The sequence below is a fragment of the Lathamus discolor genome, chromosome 5, assembly GCF_037157495.1.
Source record: "Lathamus discolor isolate bLatDis1 chromosome 5, bLatDis1.hap1, whole genome shotgun sequence".
In the NCBI taxonomy this organism is placed as follows: Eukaryota; Metazoa; Chordata; class Aves; order Psittaciformes; family Psittacidae; genus Lathamus; species Lathamus discolor.
The window spans coordinates 126,013,103-126,031,572 of record NC_088888.1 but is presented as its reverse complement, the minus strand read 5'-3'; the positions used below and the strand labels follow the sequence as shown (position 1 = coordinate 126,031,572).

Here is an 18,470-nt window from a genome sequence, read left to right as displayed (position 1 = left end):
ACGCCAGCGAGTTCCGTAACAAACCTCTGCCCCCTCCGATGCTCCTCGACACGGTGCTCGCATGCTCCACAGTGGTTGCCGAGTCCGATGCCGGGCTTTCTCCTGCCCTCCAGAACCTAGGAGTACAAGGGAGACAAATTACCACCGCGCTTGCGAAAAGCGACCAACCCACAACCCCTATTGTTACCTCCCTGCCTCACCGCGCACACTCATCTGACTCCAGATGTAAAACGCAGGACCTGCAATACCAAACACAAATACTGCACCCCTTTGCCATGATATTCTCAACTCTGAGCAGTCACCCCCACACACAACCCACTTACCTTCTCACGGCCCTCCTCCATTGGCGTCTTCACCTCTCCTGAGCTGGCTGCAGCACCTGAAAAACAACTCATTGGAAACACACAGAGACGGTTCAAAGCGGCAACCATGCCTCCCAAAGTCCCACCGCCCTCTCCCGTCACTTTACTGCTCATCCACTGGCCTTCGCAGGCCTGCGGCTCTCTTCTTCAAGCCCGTGCACTGGCCACAGAACACAAAAACAAGGAACGTTTCCAATTTCATGAACATTGCAAGACATTCCATCAGCTGCTGCTTCAGTCCGCTAAACATAGCTCACCTGGCCCGAGGCAGCTCCGGCTCGGAGGTCTCGCTTAGCTCCTTGTTCTGCACCTCCTAATTGAAAATAAACAGCAAAGCATAAGCCAGCCAGGAGAGTAAGCTGGGACTTCTTCCTTCTGACACACCAAGTTCACCCCCCTGGTACCTTCAGCTCCGCTCAAGCCTCCCACAGCAGCCTCTCACACGTGGCTATCCATCTCGCCATCTGCAAGAACAACCTGGCATTAGTCACCGCAACGCCAAGCAAAAGCTTAGCCTGCCTCTAAGCCTCAGGCCACACTCGCACCGACACCCAGGTTGACATGCAGTCACACACTGACACAGACCCTCACGCCCTCCGGCTCACACACTAACTCCACATATACTATCACACCCACTCCCAAGCAGACTCTCTGCCCCCGACTCATTCATTACCAGCTTATTCCCAGAGCTCTTCTGTCCATTCACACAGATCATCAGGACTACACAGCTACACTGTGCTTATAAAAACCCACCACCTCCCTTCCAGAGCTCAAGAACTCCAGCTACAGAGAAAACCAGAGAACTCCCAACTACTTAATTAACATGGGAAACTGCAGAGATAGTCAAGGATACTTCTCATGGCTGCCTATCTTACCAACCCCAAGGACACTGCCAAGACCATCAGCAAACCAGCTCCGACAATCATCACGGCCGCGCGAGCTGGCAGGCTCAACCTTAGCGGGCGTCCCCGCGCAGGCAACGGTCGCCTGGGTGGGATGAGCTTCTGCCTCCCTCACACGGCATGAGGCTCGGGCTTCCATACTCGCAAGCAGGCACGCTCTTTGCCACGCAGGGGGCCAGCCCACGTCGCAAGAAGTGGCCGACAATGTCTAGGAAGGTCTGCAAGGGTCACGACTTTTCCAGGCAGTTCTAAAGCACAACTTCCCGGGCAGGCACCAAAGCCGGACTTTTCGGGAAAAGCCCAAGCAGTACACCACAAGAGGGAGCCAAAGAGAACTAACAGTACTTGCCCATCTTGGTGTGTTTCACCACGGACCATTATTTCCTATTGTCCCCGACACAACACCCCAGACTTACGCCCCACAAAGGGCACCTTCGCATCCTGCCGTTTAACTCTCAGTCGCTACCTTCAGTACCGCTAACCATTCCCCTTCCAGGCACGTCCAATTGAGGACTCCCAGTTACAAGCCCTGCTGTGCTTTATGCTTGCAAATCTGGAAAGGAAATTTTCAGCCGGCACTTAGGTGACCGACTCAAGCGCTCAAGATCCAAAGAACAGTGCCAGAGGAACGCGCCGAGCAGCTTGAGCTCAAGGAGCAATGAGGATATCGAGACCTGAAGAGGTGCCCGGACAGAACACAGACCTCTCACACTATAGAACAGTCAAGCTGGAGCTGCCCTGCCCACAGTTCTCTCTTAAGGCTGATTAACCCACTGCCTTTCCCTCGGCCCCACGCCACATTTCAAACACCTTCCTGCTCTCATGACAGGGTACCTCAACCTTGTTATCCCAAACAGGAGTCCCTCTACTTAGCTTCCGTAGTGCCATGGCTCTCAAGACAGCCTCCATGTTCCCAACTCCCACATCAAAGTCCCAGGATCTTGCCACACTTGCCAAGTGGCTTTCCATCATCTGCAACAACAAACAAACGGGAGCACGCTGTGCTGGCTGTCGCTACCCCCACCCCAGCCAGCAACGCCAACGAGTTCCGTAACAAACCTCTGCCCCCTCCGATGCTCCTCGACACGGTGCTCGCATGCTCCACAGTGGTTGCCGAGTCCGATGCCGGGCTTTCTCCTGCCCTCCAGAACCTAGGAGTACAAGGGAGACAAATTACCACCGCGCTTGCGAAAAGCGACCAACCCACAACCCCTATTGTTACCTCCCTGCCTCACCGCGCACACTCATCTGACTCCAGATGTAAAACGCAGGACCTGCAATACCAAACACAAATACTGCACCCCTTTGCCATGATATTCTCAACTCTGAGCAGTCACCCCCACACACAACCCACTTACCTTCTCACGGCCCTCCTCCATTGGCGTCTTCACCTCTCCTGAGCTGGCTGCAGCACCTGAAAAACAACTCATTGGAAACACACAGAGACGGTTCAAAGCGGCAACCATGCCTCCCAAAGTCCCACCGCCCTCTCCCGTCACTTTACTGCTCATCCACTGGCCTTCGCAGGCCTGCGGCTCTCTTCTTCAAGCCCGTGCACTGGCCACAGAACACAAAAACAAGGAACGTTTCCAATTTCATGAACATTGCAAGACATTCCATCAGCTGCTGCTTCAGTCCGCTAAACATAGCTCACCTGGCCCGAGGCAGCTCCGGCTCGGAGGTCTCGCTTAGCTCCTTGTTCTGCACCTCCTAATTGAAAATAAACAGCAAAGCATAAGCCAGCCAGGAGAGTAAGCTGGGACTTCTTCCTTCTGACACACCAAGTTCACCCCCCTGGTACCTTCAGCTCCGCTCAAGCCTCCCACAGCAGCCTCTCACACGTGGCTATCCATCTCGCCATCTGCAAGAACAACCTGGCATTAGTCACCGCAACGCCAAGCAAAAGCTTAGCCTGCCTCTAAGCCTCAGGCCACACTCGCACCGACACCCAGGTTGACATGCAGTCACACACTGACACAGACCCTCACGCCCTCCGGCTCACACACTAACTCCACATATACTATCACACCCACTCCCAAGCAGACTCTCTGCCCCCGACTCATTCATTACCAGCTTATTCCCAGAGCTCTTCTGTCCATTCACACAGATCATCAGGACTACACAGCTACACTGTGCTTATAAAAACCCACCACCTCCCTTCCAGAGCTCAAGAACTCCAGCTACAGAGAAAACCAGAGAACTCCCAACTACTTAATTAACATGGGAAACTGCAGAGATAGTCAAGGATACTTCTCATGGCTGCCTATCTTACCAACCCCAAGGACACTGCCAAGACCATCAGCAAACCAGCTCCGACAATCATCACGGCCGCGCGAGCTGGCAGGCTCAACCTTAGCGGGCGTCCCCGCGCAGGCAACGGTCGCCTGGGTGGGATGAGCTTCTGCCTCCCTCACACGGCATGAGGCTCGGGCTTCCATACTCGCAAGCAGGCACGCTCTTTGCCACGCAGGGGGCCAGCCCACGTCGCAAGAAGTGGCCGACAATGTCTAGGAAGGTCTGCAAGGGTCACGACTTTTCCAGGCAGTTCTAAAGCACAACTTCCCGGGCAGGCACCAAAGCCGGACTTTTCGGGAAAAGCCCAAGCAGTACACCACAAGAGGGAGCCAAAGAGAACTAACAGTACTTGCCCATCTTGGTGTGTTTCACCACGGACCATTATTTCCTATTGTCCCCGACACAACACCCCAGACTTACGCCCCACAAAGGGCACCTTCGCATCCTGCCGTTTAACTCTCAGTCGCTACCTTCAGTACCGCTAACCATTCCCCTTCCAGGCACGTCCAATTGAGGACTCCCAGTTACAAGCCCTGCTGTGCTTTATGCTTGCAAATCTGGAAAGGAAATTTTCAGCCGGCACTTAGGTGACCGACTCAAGCGCTCAAGATCCAAAGAACAGTGCCAGAGGAACGCGCCGAGCAGCTTGAGCTCAAGGAGCAATGAGGATATCGAGACCTGAAGAGGTGCCCGGACAGAACACAGACCTCTCACACTATAGAACAGTCAAGCTGGAGCTGCCCTGCCCACAGTTCTCTCTTAAGGCTGATTAACCCACTGCCTTTCCCTCGGCCCCACGCCACATTTCAAACACCTTCCTGCTCTCATGACAGGGTACCTCAACCTTGTTATCCCAAACAGGAGTCCCTCTACTTAGCTTCCGTAGTGCCATGGCTCTCAAGACAGCCTCCATGTTCCCAACTCCCACATCAAAGTCCCAGGATCTTGCCACACTTGCCAAGTGGCTTTCCATCATCTGCAACAACAAACAAACGGGAGCACGCTGTGCTGGCTGTCACTACCCCCACCCCAGCCAGCAACGCCAGCGAGTTCCGTAACAAACCTCTGCCCCCTCCGATGCTCCTCGACACGGTGCTCGCATGCTCCACAGTGGTTGCCGAGTCCGATGCCGGGCTTTCTCCTGCCCTCCAGAACCTAGGAGTACAAGGGAGACAAATTACCACCGTGCTTGCGAAAAGCGACCAACCCACAACCCCTATTGTTACCTCCCTGCCTCACCGCGCACACTCATCTGACTCCAGATGTAAAACGCAGGACCTGCAATACCAAACACAAATACTGCACCCCTTTGCCATGATATTCTCAACTCTGAGCAGTCACCCCCACACACAACCCACTTACCTTCTCACGGCCCTCCTCCATTGGCGTCTTCACCTCTCCTGAGCTGGCTGCAGCACCTGAAAAACAACTCATTGGAAACACACAGAGACGGTTCAAAGCGGCAACCATGCCTCCCAAAGTCCCACCGCCCTCTCCCGTCACTTTACTGCTCATCCACTGGCCTTCGCAGGCCTGCGGCTCTCTTCTTCAAGCCCGTGCACTGGCCACAGAACACAAAAACAAGGAACGTTTCCAATTTCATGAACATTGCAAGACATTCCATCAGCTGCTGCTTCAGTCCGCTAAACATAGCTCACCTGGCCCGAGGCAGCTCCGGCTCGGAGGTCTCGCTTAGCTCCTTGTTCTGCACCTCCTAATTGAAAATAAACAGCAAAGCATAAGCCAGCCAGGAGAGTAAGCTGGGACTTCTTCCTTCTGACACACCAAGTTCACCCCCCTGGTACCTTCAGCTCCGCTCAAGCCTCCCACAGCAGCCTCTCACACGTGGCTATCCATCTCGCCATCTGCAAGAACAACCTGGCATTAGTCACCGCAACGCCAAGCAAAAGCTTAGCCTGCCTCTAAGCCTCAGGCCACACTCGCACCGACACCCAGGTTGACATGCAGTCACACACTGACACAGACCCTCACGCCCTCCGGCTCACACACTAACTCCACATATACTATCACACCCACTCCCAAGCAGACTCTCTGCCCCCGACTCATTCATTACCAGCTTATTCCCAGAGCTCTTCTGTCCATTCACACAGATCATCAGGACTACACAGCTACACTGTGCTTATAAAAACCCACCACCTCCCTTCCAGAGCTCAAGAACTCCAGCTACAGAGAAAACCAGAGAACTCCCAACTACTTAATTAACATGGGAAACTGCAGAGATAGTCAAGGATACTTCTCATGGCTGCCTATCTTACCAACCCCAAGGACACTGCCAAGACCATCAGCAAACCAGCTCCGACAATCATCACGGCCGCGCGAGCTGGCAGGCTCAACCTTAGCGGGCGTCCCCGCGCAGGCAACGGTCGCCTGGGTGGGATGAGCTTCTGCCTCCCTCACACGGCATGAGGCTCGGGCTTCCATACTCGCAAGCAGGCACGCTCTTTGCCACGCAGGGGGCCAGCCCACGTCGCAAGAAGTGGCCGACAATGTCTAGGAAGGTCTGCAAGGGTCACGACTTTTCCAGGCAGTTCTAAAGCACAACTTCCCGGGCAGGCACCAAAGCCGGACTTTTCGGGAAAAGCCCAAGCAGTACACCACAAGAGGGAGCCAAAGAGAACTAACAGTACTTGCCCATCTTGGTGTGTTTCACCACGGACCATTATTTCCTATTGTCCCCGACACAACACCCCAGACTTACGCCCCACAAAGGGCACCTTCGCATCCTGCCGTTTAACTCTCAGTCGCTACCTTCAGTACCGCTAACCATTCCCCTTCCAGGCACGTCCAATTGAGGACTCCCAGTTACAAGCCCTGCTGTGCTTTATGCTTGCAAATCTGGAAAGGAAATTTTCAGCCGGCACTTAGGTGACCGACTCAAGCGCTCAAGATCCAAAGAACACTGCCAGAGGAACGCGCCGAGCAGCTTGAGCTCAAGGAGCAATGAGGATATCGAGACCTGAAGAGGTGCCCGGACAGAACACAGACCTCTCACACTATAGAACAGTCAAGCTGGAGCTGCCCTGCCCACAGTTCTCTCTTAAGGCTGATTAACCCACTGCCTTTCCCTCGGCCCCACGCCACATTTCAAACACCTTCCTGCTCTCATGACAGGGTACCTCAACCTTGTTATCCCAAACAGGAGTCCCTCTACTTAGCTTCCGTAGTGCCATGGCTCTCAAGACAGCCTCCATGTTCCCAACTCCCACATCAAAGTCCCAGGATCTTGCCACACTTGCCAAGTGGCTTTCCATCATCTGCAACAACAAACAAACGGGAGCACGCTGTGCTGGCTGTCGCTACCCCCACCCCAGCCAGCAACGCCAGCGAGTTCCGTAACAAACCTCTGCCCCCTCCGATGCTCCTCGACACGGTGCTCGCATGCTCCACAGTGGTTGCCGAGTCCGATGCCGGGCTTTCTCCTGCCCTCCAGAACCTAGGAGTACAAGGGAGACAAATTACCACCGTGCTTGCGAAAAGCGACCAACCCACAACCCCTATTGTTACCTCCCTGCCTCACCGCGCACACTCATCTGACTCCAGATGTAAAACGCAGGACCTGCAATACCAAACACAAATACTGCACCCCTTTGCCATGATATTCTCAACTCTGAGCAGTCACCCCCACACACAACCCACTTACCTTCTCACGGCCCTCCTCCATTGGCGTCTTCACCTCTCCTGAGCTGGCTGCAGCACCTGAAAAACAACTCATTGGAAACACACAGAGACGGTTCAAAGCGGCAACCATGCCTCCCAAAGTCCCACCGCCCTCTCCCGTCACTTTACTGCTCATCCACTGGCCTTCGCAGGCCTGCGGCTCTCTTCTTCAAGCCCGTGCACTGGCCACAGAACACAAAAACAAGGAACGTTTCCAATTTCATGAACATTGCAAGACATTCCATCAGCTGCTGCTTCAGTCCGCTAAACATAGCTCACCTGGCCCGAGGCAGCTCCGGCTCGGAGGTCTCGCTTAGCTCCTTGTTCTGCACCTCCTAATTGAAAATAAACAGCAAAGCATAAGCCAGCCAGGAGAGTAAGCTGGGACTTCTTCCTTCTGACACACCAAGTTCACCCCCCTGGTACCTTCAGCTCCGCTCAAGCCTCCCACAGCAGCCTCTCACACGTGGCTATCCATCTCGCCATCTGCAAGAACAACCTGGCATTAGTCACCGCAACGCCAAGCAAAAGCTTAGCCTGCCTCTAAGCCTCAGGCCACACTCGCACCGACACCCAGGTTGACATGCAGTCACACACTGACACAGACCCTCACGCCCTCCGGCTCACACACTAACTCCACATATACTATCACACCCACTCCCAAGCAGACTCTCTGCCCCCGACTCATTCATTACCAGCTTATTCCCAGAGCTCTTCTGTCCATTCACACAGATCATCAGGACTACACAGCTACACTGTGCTTATAAAAACCCACCACCTCCCTTCCAGAGCTCAAGAACTCCAGCTACAGAGAAAACCAGAGAACTCCCAACTACTTAATTAACATGGGAAACTGCAGAGATAGTCAAGGATACTTCTCATGGCTGCCTATCTTACCAACCCCAAGGACACTGCCAAGACCATCAGCAAACCAGCTCCGACAATCATCACGGCCGCGCGAGCTGGCAGGCTCAACCTTAGCGGGCGTCCCCGCGCAGGCAACGGTCGCCTGGGTGGGATGAGCTTCTGCCTCCCTCACACGGCATGAGGCTCGGGCTTCCATACTCGCAAGCAGGCACGCTCTTTGCCACGCAGGGGGCCAGCCCACGTCGCAAGAAGTGGCCGACAATGTCTAGGAAGGTCTGCAAGGGTCACGACTTTTCCAGGCAGTTCTAAAGCACAACTTCCCGGGCAGGCACCAAAGCCGGACTTTTCGGGAAAAGCCCAAGCAGTACACCACAAGAGGGAGCCAAAGAGAACTAACAGTACTTGCCCATCTTGGTGTGTTTCACCACGGACCATTATTTCCTATTGTCCCCGACACAACACCCCAGACTTACGCCCCACAAAGGGCACCTTCGCATCCTGCCGTTTAACTCTCAGTCGCTACCTTCAGTACCGCTAACCATTCCCCTTCCAGGCACGTCCAATTGAGGACTCCCAGTTACAAGCCCTGCTGTGCTTTATGCTTGCAAATCTGGAAAGGAAATTTTCAGCCGGCACTTAGGTGACCGACTCAAGCGCTCAAGATCCAAAGAACAGTGCCAGAGGAACGCGCCGAGCAGCTTGAGCTCAAGGAGCAATGAGGATATCGAGACCTGAAGAGGTGCCCGGACAGAACACAGACCTCTCACACTATAGAACAGTCAAGCTAGAGCTGCCCTGCCCACAGTTCTCTCTTAAGGCTGATTAACCCACTGCCTTTCCCTCGGCCCCACGCCACATTTCAAACACCTTCCTGCTCTCATGACAGGGTACCTCAACCTTGTTATCCCAAACAGGAGTCCCTCTACTTAGCTTCCGTAGTGCCATGGCTCTCAAGACAGCCTCCATGTTCCCAACTCCCACATCAAAGTCCCAGGATCTTGCCACACTTGCCAAGTGGCTTTCCATCATCTGCAACAACAAACAAACGGGAGCACGCTGTGCTGGCTGTCGCTACCCCCACCCCAGCCAGCAACGCCAGCGAGTTCCGTAACAAACCTCTGCCCCCTCCGATGCTCCTCGACACGGTGCTCGCATGCTCCACAGTGGTTGCCGAGTCCGATGCCGGGCTTTCTCCTGCCCTCCAGAACCTAGGAGTACAAGGGAGACAAATTACCACCGTGCTTGCGAAAAGCGACCAACCCACAACCCCTATTGTTACCTCCCTGCCTCACCGCGCACACTCATCTGACTCCAGATGTAAAACGCAGGACCTGCAATACCAAACACAAATACTGCACCCCTTTGCCATGATATTCTCAACTCTGAGCAGTCACCCCCACACACAACCCACTTACCTTCTCACGGCCCTCCTCCATTGGCGTCTTCACCTCTCCTGAGCTGGCTGCAGCACCTGAAAAACAACTCATTGGAAACACACAGAGACGGTTCAAAGCGGCAACCATGCCTCCCAAAGTCCCACCGCCCTCTCCCGTCACTTTACTGCTCATCCACTGGCCTTCGCAGGCCTGCGGCTCTCTTCTTCAAGCCCGTGCACTGGCCACAGAACACAAAAACAAGGAACGTTTCCAATTTCATGAACATTGCAAGACATTCCATCAGCTGCTGCTTCAGTCCGCTAAACATAGCTCACCTGGCCCGAGGCAGCTCCGGCTCGGAGGTCTCGCTTAGCTCCTTGTTCTGCACCTCCTAATTGAAAATAAACAGCAAAGCATAAGCCAGCCAGGAGAGTAAGCTGGGACTTCTTCCTTCTGACACACCAAGTTCACCCCCCTGGTACCTTCAGCTCCGCTCAAGCCTCCCACAGCAGCCTCTCACACGTGGCTATCCATCTCGCCATCTGCAAGAACAACCTGGCATTAGTCACCGCAACGCCAAGCAAAAGCTTAGCCTGCCTCTAAGCCTCAGGCCACACTCGCACCGACACCCAGGTTGACATGCAGTCACACACTGACACAGACCCTCACGCCCTCCGGCTCACACACTAACTCCACATATACTATCACACCCACTCCCAAGCAGACTCTCTGCCCCCGACTCATTCATTACCAGCTTATTCCCAGAGCTCTTCTGTCCATTCACACAGATCATCAGGACTACACAGCTACACTGTGCTTATAAAAACCCACCACCTCCCTTCCAGAGCTCAAGAACTCCAGCTACAGAGAAAACCAGAGAACTCCCAACTACTTAATTAACATGGGAAACTGCAGAGATAGTCAAGGATACTTCTCATGGCTGCCTATCTTACCAACCCCAAGGACACTGCCAAGACCATCAGCAAACCAGCTCCGACAATCATCACGGCCGCGCGAGCTGGCAGGCTCAACCTTAGCGGGCGTCCCCGCGCAGGCAACGGTCGCCTGGGTGGGATGAGCTTCCGCCTCCCTCACACGGCATGAGGCTCGGGCTTCCATACTCGCAAGCAGGCACGCTCTTTGCCACGCAGGGGGCCAGCCCACGTCGCAAGAAGTGGCCGACAATGTCTAGGAAGGTCTGCAAGGGTCACGACTTTTCCAGGCAGTTCTAAAGCACAACTTCCCGGGCAGGCACCAAAGCCGGACTTTTCGGGAAAAGCCCAAGCAGTACACCACAAGAGGGAGCCAAAGAGAACTAACAGTACTTGCCCATCTTGGTGTGTTTCACCACGGACCATTATTTCCTATTGTCCCCGACACAACACCCCAGACTTACGCCCCACAAAGGGCACCTTCGCATCCTGCCGTTTAACTCTCAGTCGCTACCTTCAGTACCGCTAACCATTCCCCTTCCAGGCACGTCCAATTGAGGACTCCCAGTTACAAGCCCTGCTGTGCTTTATGCTTGCAAATCTGGAAAGGAAATTTTCAGCCGGCACTTAGGTGACCGACTCAAGCGCTCAAGATCCAAAGAACAGTGCCAGAGGAACGCGCCGAGCAGCTTGAGCTCAAGGAGCAATGAGGATATCGAGACCTGAAGAGGTGCCCGGACAGAACACAGACCTCTCACACTATAGAACAGTCAAGCTGGAGCTGCCCTGCCCACAGTTCTCTCTTAAGGCTGATTAACCCACTGCCTTTCCCTCGGCCCCACGCCACATTTCAAACACCTTCCTGCTCTCATGACAGGGTACCTCAACCTTGTTATCCCAAACAGGAGTCCCTCTACTTAGCTTCCGTAGTGCCATGGCTCTCAAGACAGCCTCCATGTTCCCAACTCCCACATCAAAGTCCCAGGATCTTGCCACACTTGCCAAGTGGCTTTCCATCATCTGCAACAACAAACAAACGGGAGCACGCTGTGCTGGCTGTCGCTACCCCCACCCCAGCCAGCAACGCCAGCGAGTTCCGTAACAAACCTCTGCCCCCTCCGATGCTCCTCGACACGGTGCTCGCATGCTCCACAGTGGTTGCCGAGTCCGATGCCGGGCTTTCTCCTGCCCTCCAGAACCTAGGAGTACAAGGGAGACAAATTACCACCGTGCTTGCGAAAAGCGACCAACCCACAACCCCTATTGTTACCTCCCTGCCTCACCGCGCACACTCATCTGACTCCAGATGTAAAACGCAGGACCTGCAATACCAAACACAAATACTGCACCCCTTTGCCATGATATTCTCAACTCTGAGCAGTCACCCCCACACACAACCCACTTACCTTCTCACGGCCCTCCTCCATTGGCGTCTTCACCTCTCCTGAGCTGGCTGCAGCACCTGAAAAACAACTCATTGGAAACACACAGAGACGGTTCAAAGCGGCAACCATGCCTCCCAAAGTCCCACCGCCCTCTCCCGTCACTTTACTGCTCATCCACTGGCCTTCGCAGGCCTGCGGCTCTCTTCTTCAAGCCCGTGCACTGGCCACAGAACACAAAAACAAGGAACGTTTCCAATTTCATGAACATTGCAAGACATTCCATCAGCTGCTGCTTCAGTCCGCTAAACATAGCTCACCTGGCCAGAGGCAGCTCCGGCTCAGAGGTCTCGCTTAGCTCCTTGTTCTGCACCTCCTAATTGAAAATAAACAGCAAAGCATAAGCCAGCCAGGAGAGTAAGCTGGGACTTCTTCCTTCTGACACACCAAGTTCACCCCCCTGGTACCTTCAGCTCCGCTCAAGCCTCCCACAGCAGCCTCTCACACGTGGCTATCCATCTCGCCATCTGCAAGAACAACCTGGCATTAGTCACCGCAACGCCAAGCAAAAGCTTAGCCTGCCTCTAAGCCTCAGGCCACACTCGCACCGACACCCAGGTTGACATGCAGTCACACACTGACACAGACCCTCACGCCCTCCGGCTCACACACTAACTCCACATATACTATCACACCCACTCCCAAGCAGACTCTCTGCCCCCGACTCATTCATTACCAGCTTATTCCCAGAGCTCTTCTGTCCATTCACACAGATCATCAGGACTACACAGCTACACTGTGCTTATAAAAACCCACCACCTCCCTTCCAGAGCTCAAGAACTCCAGCTACAGAGAAAACCAGAGAACTCCCAACTACTTAATTAACATGGGAAACTGCAGAGATAGTCAAGGATACTTCTCATGGCTGCCTATCTTACCAACCCCAAGGACCCTGCCAAGACCATCAGCAAACCAGCTCCGACAATCATCACGGCCGCGCGAGCTGGCAGGCTCAACCTTAGCGGGCGTCCCCGCGCAGGCAACGGTCGCCTGGGTGGGATGAGCTTCTGCCTCCCTCACACGGCATGAGGCTCGGGCTTCCATACTCGCAAGCAGGCACGCTCTTTGCCACGCAGAGGGCCAGCCCACGTCGCAAGAAGTGGCCGACAATGTCTAGGAAGGTCTGCAAGGGTCACGACTTTTCCAGGCAGTTCTAAAGCACAACTTCCCGGGCAGGCACCAAAGCCGGACTTTTCGGGAAAAGCCCAAGCAGTACACCACAAGAGGGAGCCAAAGAGAACTAACAGTACTTGCCCATCTTGGTGTGTTTCACCACGGACCATTATTTCCTATTGTCCCCGACACAACACCCCAGACTTACGCCCCACAAAGGGCACCTTCGCATCCTGCCGTTTAACTCTCAGTCGCTACCTTCAGTACCGCTAACCATTCCCCTTCCAGGCACGTCCAATTGAGGACTCCCAGTTACAAGCCCTGCTGTGCTTTTTGCTTGCAAATCTGGAAAGGAAATTCTCAGCCGGCACTTAGGTGACCGACTCAAGCGCACAGCTTACACCCCAGACTTACGCCCCACAAAGGACACCTTCGCATCCTGCCATTTAACTGTGAGGCACTACCTTCACTAGAGCTGACCATTTACCTCCCAGGCACCTCTGTCTGCGTCCTCAGACATTCTAGGTCTAATATTCAATTGGAATGCTTCATCTCAAATCCCTTCCTGCCATTTTGACCTTGCCCCCCACCCCCCTCGCCTCCTGCAGGAGGTCCTCTCCTTAGCGTGCGTAGTGCCATGCGTCTCAAGGCCGCCTCTATGCTCTGAACTCCAACAGCAGACGCCAGCCATGTTGTTGCCCTTTCCAAGTTGATCTTCATCATCTGCCAGAAACAAACAAACAAAGGGCAACAGGTTGTGCTGGCAGTCATCTCCAGCATCCCAGCCATCCAGCCCAGGCTGGTCCTTACCAATGGTCTGCCTCTTCCCAAGCTGCTCAACACTGTGCTTGCCTGTCCCAAAGCGATTCCCGAGTCTGATACCAGGCCTCTCTTCCCCTGCGTGCTCTAGGAGTTCAACAGAACCCAATTACCATGGTTCTTGCGTAAGTGACCGACTCCACAATCCTTCTGCTTAACTCCCCCACTCACCTCAAGCACTTCTCCAACTCCCAACGTAGAGGGCGAGACCTGCAAAACTAAACACAAATACTGAATCTTTTTGCCAGGTTGTTCTAAACATGGGGACACCACACTCAAAATCAAACCCCTTACCTTTTCATAGCTGGAACTGGAAGCTGGATGAACACCCTGGAAGGCTCCTGCTGATGTGACTGAAAAAAAAAGCTGTTCTCTGCTTTATGTTTCTAAGTAATGAACACAAATGCCTGACCAGCTTTTAAACAACCAACACAAGCACTCAGTATATAAAGGACTAAGTTCGAAGAACAGTCTTAACACTTTCAGTTCTAGCAGTGAGTTGGAAGCACCAAGACAGCTCACAAACAAATGCACTCATTTAAAGAGTCAGGCTGTACTACCCTGCCCAGTATAAGATAGTGCTAAAAAACATCCCACTTGCTTTTTTTTTTGTCCCTGTAGTATATTTCAAACATCTTTCTGCTATCCTGATGCTGTTTCCATTATCTATTATGTGGAAAACGAGTCTTTCTGCTTAGTTTTTATAGTGTTTTAAGTCTCTAACCAAAATTATTGCTCGTATCTCCCACACTAGACACATGGGTGTTTACTGCATCCACGCAACTAATTTTCATTATCTGCAGTAACAGGTAAAGAGAAAAAAAAAAAGTAACTAAAAGTTCTGCCACACAACATTCTGTAGACAAAGACGAGAAGATTCCCTGAAGTGTTTATTATATGCAGACTGTAAGGAACAAGTGCTCTCTGTATTTTAGAGTTTTAAAATGAGAAATTTACAAGCTGAAAAGTATTCTTTTACTTTTCCCTGCCAAAAGTCATGAGTTACTTAACATCTACTACATCCCAAAAACACATTAATAATAAGTTTTGGTATTTTTTAAACCAAGTGTCCAACTTAGTTTTTGAAAGAGCATAGACTCGAAGGCACTCTTGAAATAACTCTTAACTGTATAAATGGTATGTTTGATCAGTAACCACTATTATAACTATTCTATGACAAATAAAACCAACAAAAAACAAGTAATAAGAACATAAACCATAAACAATTGTTTTCATAAGTTCTGTAGCTGAGAGCAAGAAAAATAATCACTTACCTGAACACCACCAATAACAACAGCACCTAAAATAAAACCACAACACAAAAAAATTTGTTAATATATAAATAAGTAAAAACCAAGACAACTTGAAATACTTAGAAAAAATCATTTCAAAGAACTCAAAAAACAAAAGGAATACACAAAACATTAAAACCACAAAACACCCCAAAGACCTTACCTTGAATAGCATCAAATCCTCAAGAGGAACCTTACTCCGAAGCTGTGCCTTATATACCCCAGGCCCTACCCACAACCCCCCCCCCCCCAGTGCCCTGGCTGAGGTGTGGGGCAAACCAGCTGCTGGGATAAAAACAGCCTGACAAGGTGCACCTGGTTTTTGTTGTTTTGGGTTTGGTTTTTTGGCTGCTCTCTAGTTTAACTTTTTGGGTTTCTTTTTGGGGCTTAGATTTACATTCAAAATTCTCAGATTCTATAGCTTCACTTTTATGATGAAGTGATGCGAGCCTTTTCTGTAACTCTACTTTGCCTTTACATTATGCTCACCTACTCCAAATCTACTGCATAATACTATGCTGGGCTTCTCATGCACTCTAGGACCTAGGAGTACAATAGAAAGAAATGACCATGGTGCTTGCAAAAAGTGACCCACCCCCACAACCATTATAGTTACCTCCTCAACTCACGTCAAACACTCATCTGACTGCAGAAGTAGAACCCAGGGCCTGCAATAACCAACACTACTACTGAAACCTTTGCCATGTTATTCTCAGCTCTTACTCACCCCACACACGCAAACAACTCTTCTACCTTCTCACAGCCCTCCTCAGCTGGCAGCTTCACCTCTCTTGACTTAGGTGTGGCACCTAAAAAGGAAATGGAAACAGGCACTCATGGAGATAAAAACAGAAGCTTTGGCCGACCCTGAAATAAGTTGCTACTGGGGTGTTCCAAGCATGGCTCATCTTGACTGAGTCATCTGAATGTTATTTTTCAGCTCGAGTGTGAGGATGAGTTTGAGCCAGGGAGTCTTAGCCAGGTAGTCTGAACCAGGAATACTATGCTAGAATCAAAATGTGATTTGTGTGGATGCATGAGCCAGTCAGTGTCAGACTGAGCCTAAGCGAGTGTGAGGAGAAGTCAGCGCCAGAGAACGTCTGTGCACCTTAAACGTGAGTATGAGTCTGAGCCAGTCTGTGTGAGAAGGAGCCTGCACTGTCTGCCAGTCTTGAATATGAGTCTAAGCCAATGAAAGCCAGAAAATTAAAGCTGGGGAGCAGGCAATGAACCAGAACCAGATGAAACAAGACCCAGCTGTGGATCCTCAGGGTGCTCTTATCCCAGCTGGGGGTTTGCCCCACCCCTGACCCAGGTCACTGAGGGAAGGGCTGTGGGTGACACCCTCCCTCCCTAACACAGTCAAGCTGTAGCGGCCCTACCCATGTAAGCTCATGCTACAGAGTAACCCCCTGCCTTTCCCTCAGCCCCATGCTACATTTCAAACCCCTTCCTGCCATCCGGACCTTGTCCCCCACCCTCCAGCCCCAAGCAGCAGTCCCTCTACTTAGCTTCCATAGTGCCATGGGTTTCAAGCTGGCCTTGATGCTCAGAACACCCACATCAGAGTCCTGTGATCTTGCCACAGCTGCCAAGTTTCTCTTTATCACCTGCAGCAAACAAACGAGCAAACAGGAACACACTGTGCTGGCCACCATCATCACCAGCACCCCACCCACCAGTGCTGGCCTGCTCTGTAACAGCCCTCTTCCTCCTTCAAAGCTCATCAACATTGTGCTTGCCTGTTCCAAACCCACAGTGGAGTCCGACATTGAGCCTCTCCTCACCTCCAGGTCCTAGGAGTACAATAGAGACAAATGATCACCCTGCTTGCAAAAAGTGACCGACCCCACTATCCTTCTCCTTACCTGTCTGACTCACTTCAAGCACTCATCCGACTCCAAAGGTAGAGGGCAGCCCTGCAACACCGAGCACAAATACTGAACCCCTTTGCCATGCTCTCCTCAACAATTAAGCACCCCCAACACACACAACCCCCGATCTTCTCACAGCCCTCCTGAGTTTGCAGCTTCACCTCCCTCGAGTTATCTGCAGCACCTAGAAAAGAAAAGGGAACATGCACACACTGACAGAGATACAGAAGCTGCACCCTTCCCTCAGGAAGTCCCATCTCTCTCTCCTGTCACTTTACTACTCATCCACTAGCCCTCAGAGCTTTTCCATCCCTTTATTCTAACGTGTACACCCCCTGGAATACACCACCAACAAAAAGTAATTGCAGCTTTATGAAAATGACAAGACCCTAAAATAAATTGCTGCTTGGGTGGTCTAAGCTTTGCTCACCTTGGCTAAATCACCTGAATGTCTTTGTTTAGTTAGAATGTGAGAGCTAGTCTGAACCAGGAAGCCTGTGTTAGTCTCGATGTGAGACTCGTGTGGTTGGGTGAGCCAGTCAATGCCAAATTGAGCCTAAATCTGAACTAGAGTGTCTGTGCTGTTTAAGTATATGAGCCTGAGCCAGTCTGTGTGGAAGAAAACCTCTTTGAGACTAAGCCCTAGAATGTGAGACAGAAAACCCCCACCCAGTCTGAAACCAAGTATAGTTTTGAGCCCAGCTTCATAAAAGTGAAGCTATGAAATCTGAGAATTTTGAATAGAAATCTAAGCCCCGAAAAGAAACCCAAGAAGTTAAAATCAGAGAGCAGCCAAGAAACCAAACCCAAAACAACAAAAACCAGGTGCACCTTGTCAGGCTGTTTTTATCCCAGCAGCTGGTTTGCCCCACACCTGAGCCAGGGCACTGGGGGGGGTTGTGGGTAGGGCCTGGGGTATATAAGGCACAGTTTCGGAGTAAGGGTCTTCTTTAGGATTTGTTGCTATTCAAGGTAAGGTCTTTGGGGTGTTTTGTGGTTTTAATGATGTGTGTATTGCTTTTGTTTTTTGAGTTCTTTGAAATGATTTTTTCTGAGCTAAGTTTTTTAAGCTATCTTTGGTTTTGCATCTTCTTGTATTAATGAATTTTTTTGTGCTGTGGTTTTACTTAAGATGCTGTTGTTAGTGGTGGTGTTCAGGTAAGTGTTTTTATTGCTCTTAGCCACAGAACTTAAAGAAAAATTTGTTTACAGTTTATGTTCTTATTACTTGTCTTCTATTTCTTGTAAAATAGTTATAACAGTGGTTACTGAACAAACACTCCATTTATATGTTTAAGAGTTACTTCAAGAGTGCCTTTGGGTTTGTGCTCTTTCAAAAACTAAGTTGGACACTTGGGTCTAAAGAATACCAAACATAATATTAATGTTCTTTTAGGATGTAGTGACTGTTAAATAACTGATGACTTTTGGCAGGGAAAGATAAAAGAATGCTTTTCAGCTTGTATATTTCTCATTTTAAAACTCTAAATTACAGAGTGCTTGTTCATTACAGTCTGC

The 18,470-nt window shown here is 51.4% G+C and overlaps 1 long non-coding RNA gene across 4 annotated transcripts; it reads right to left on the bottom strand.

Moving 5' to 3' along the window:
- Nucleotides 1-13,671: 13,671 nt before the first annotated feature.
- LOC136014535 (uncharacterized) lies at nucleotides 13,672-17,669 on the bottom strand. 4 transcript variants are annotated; one of them, XR_010612765.1, is made up of 10 exons: nucleotides 17,383-17,669; nucleotides 16,947-17,136; nucleotides 16,821-16,874; nucleotides 16,187-16,688; nucleotides 15,806-15,887; nucleotides 15,061-15,086; nucleotides 14,081-14,152; nucleotides 13,958-14,004; nucleotides 13,778-13,873; nucleotides 13,672-13,690 (listed from the first exon to the last, which is right to left on the bottom strand). It is a non-coding gene; the product is annotated as an uncharacterized LOC136014535 (long non-coding RNA). The 4 variants fall into 4 exon arrangements; XR_010612762.1 differs by having other exon boundaries at nucleotides 14,081-14,139; XR_010612763.1 differs by having other exon boundaries at nucleotides 14,081-14,139; nucleotides 16,947-16,997.
- Nucleotides 17,670-18,470: the final 801 nt, after the last annotated feature.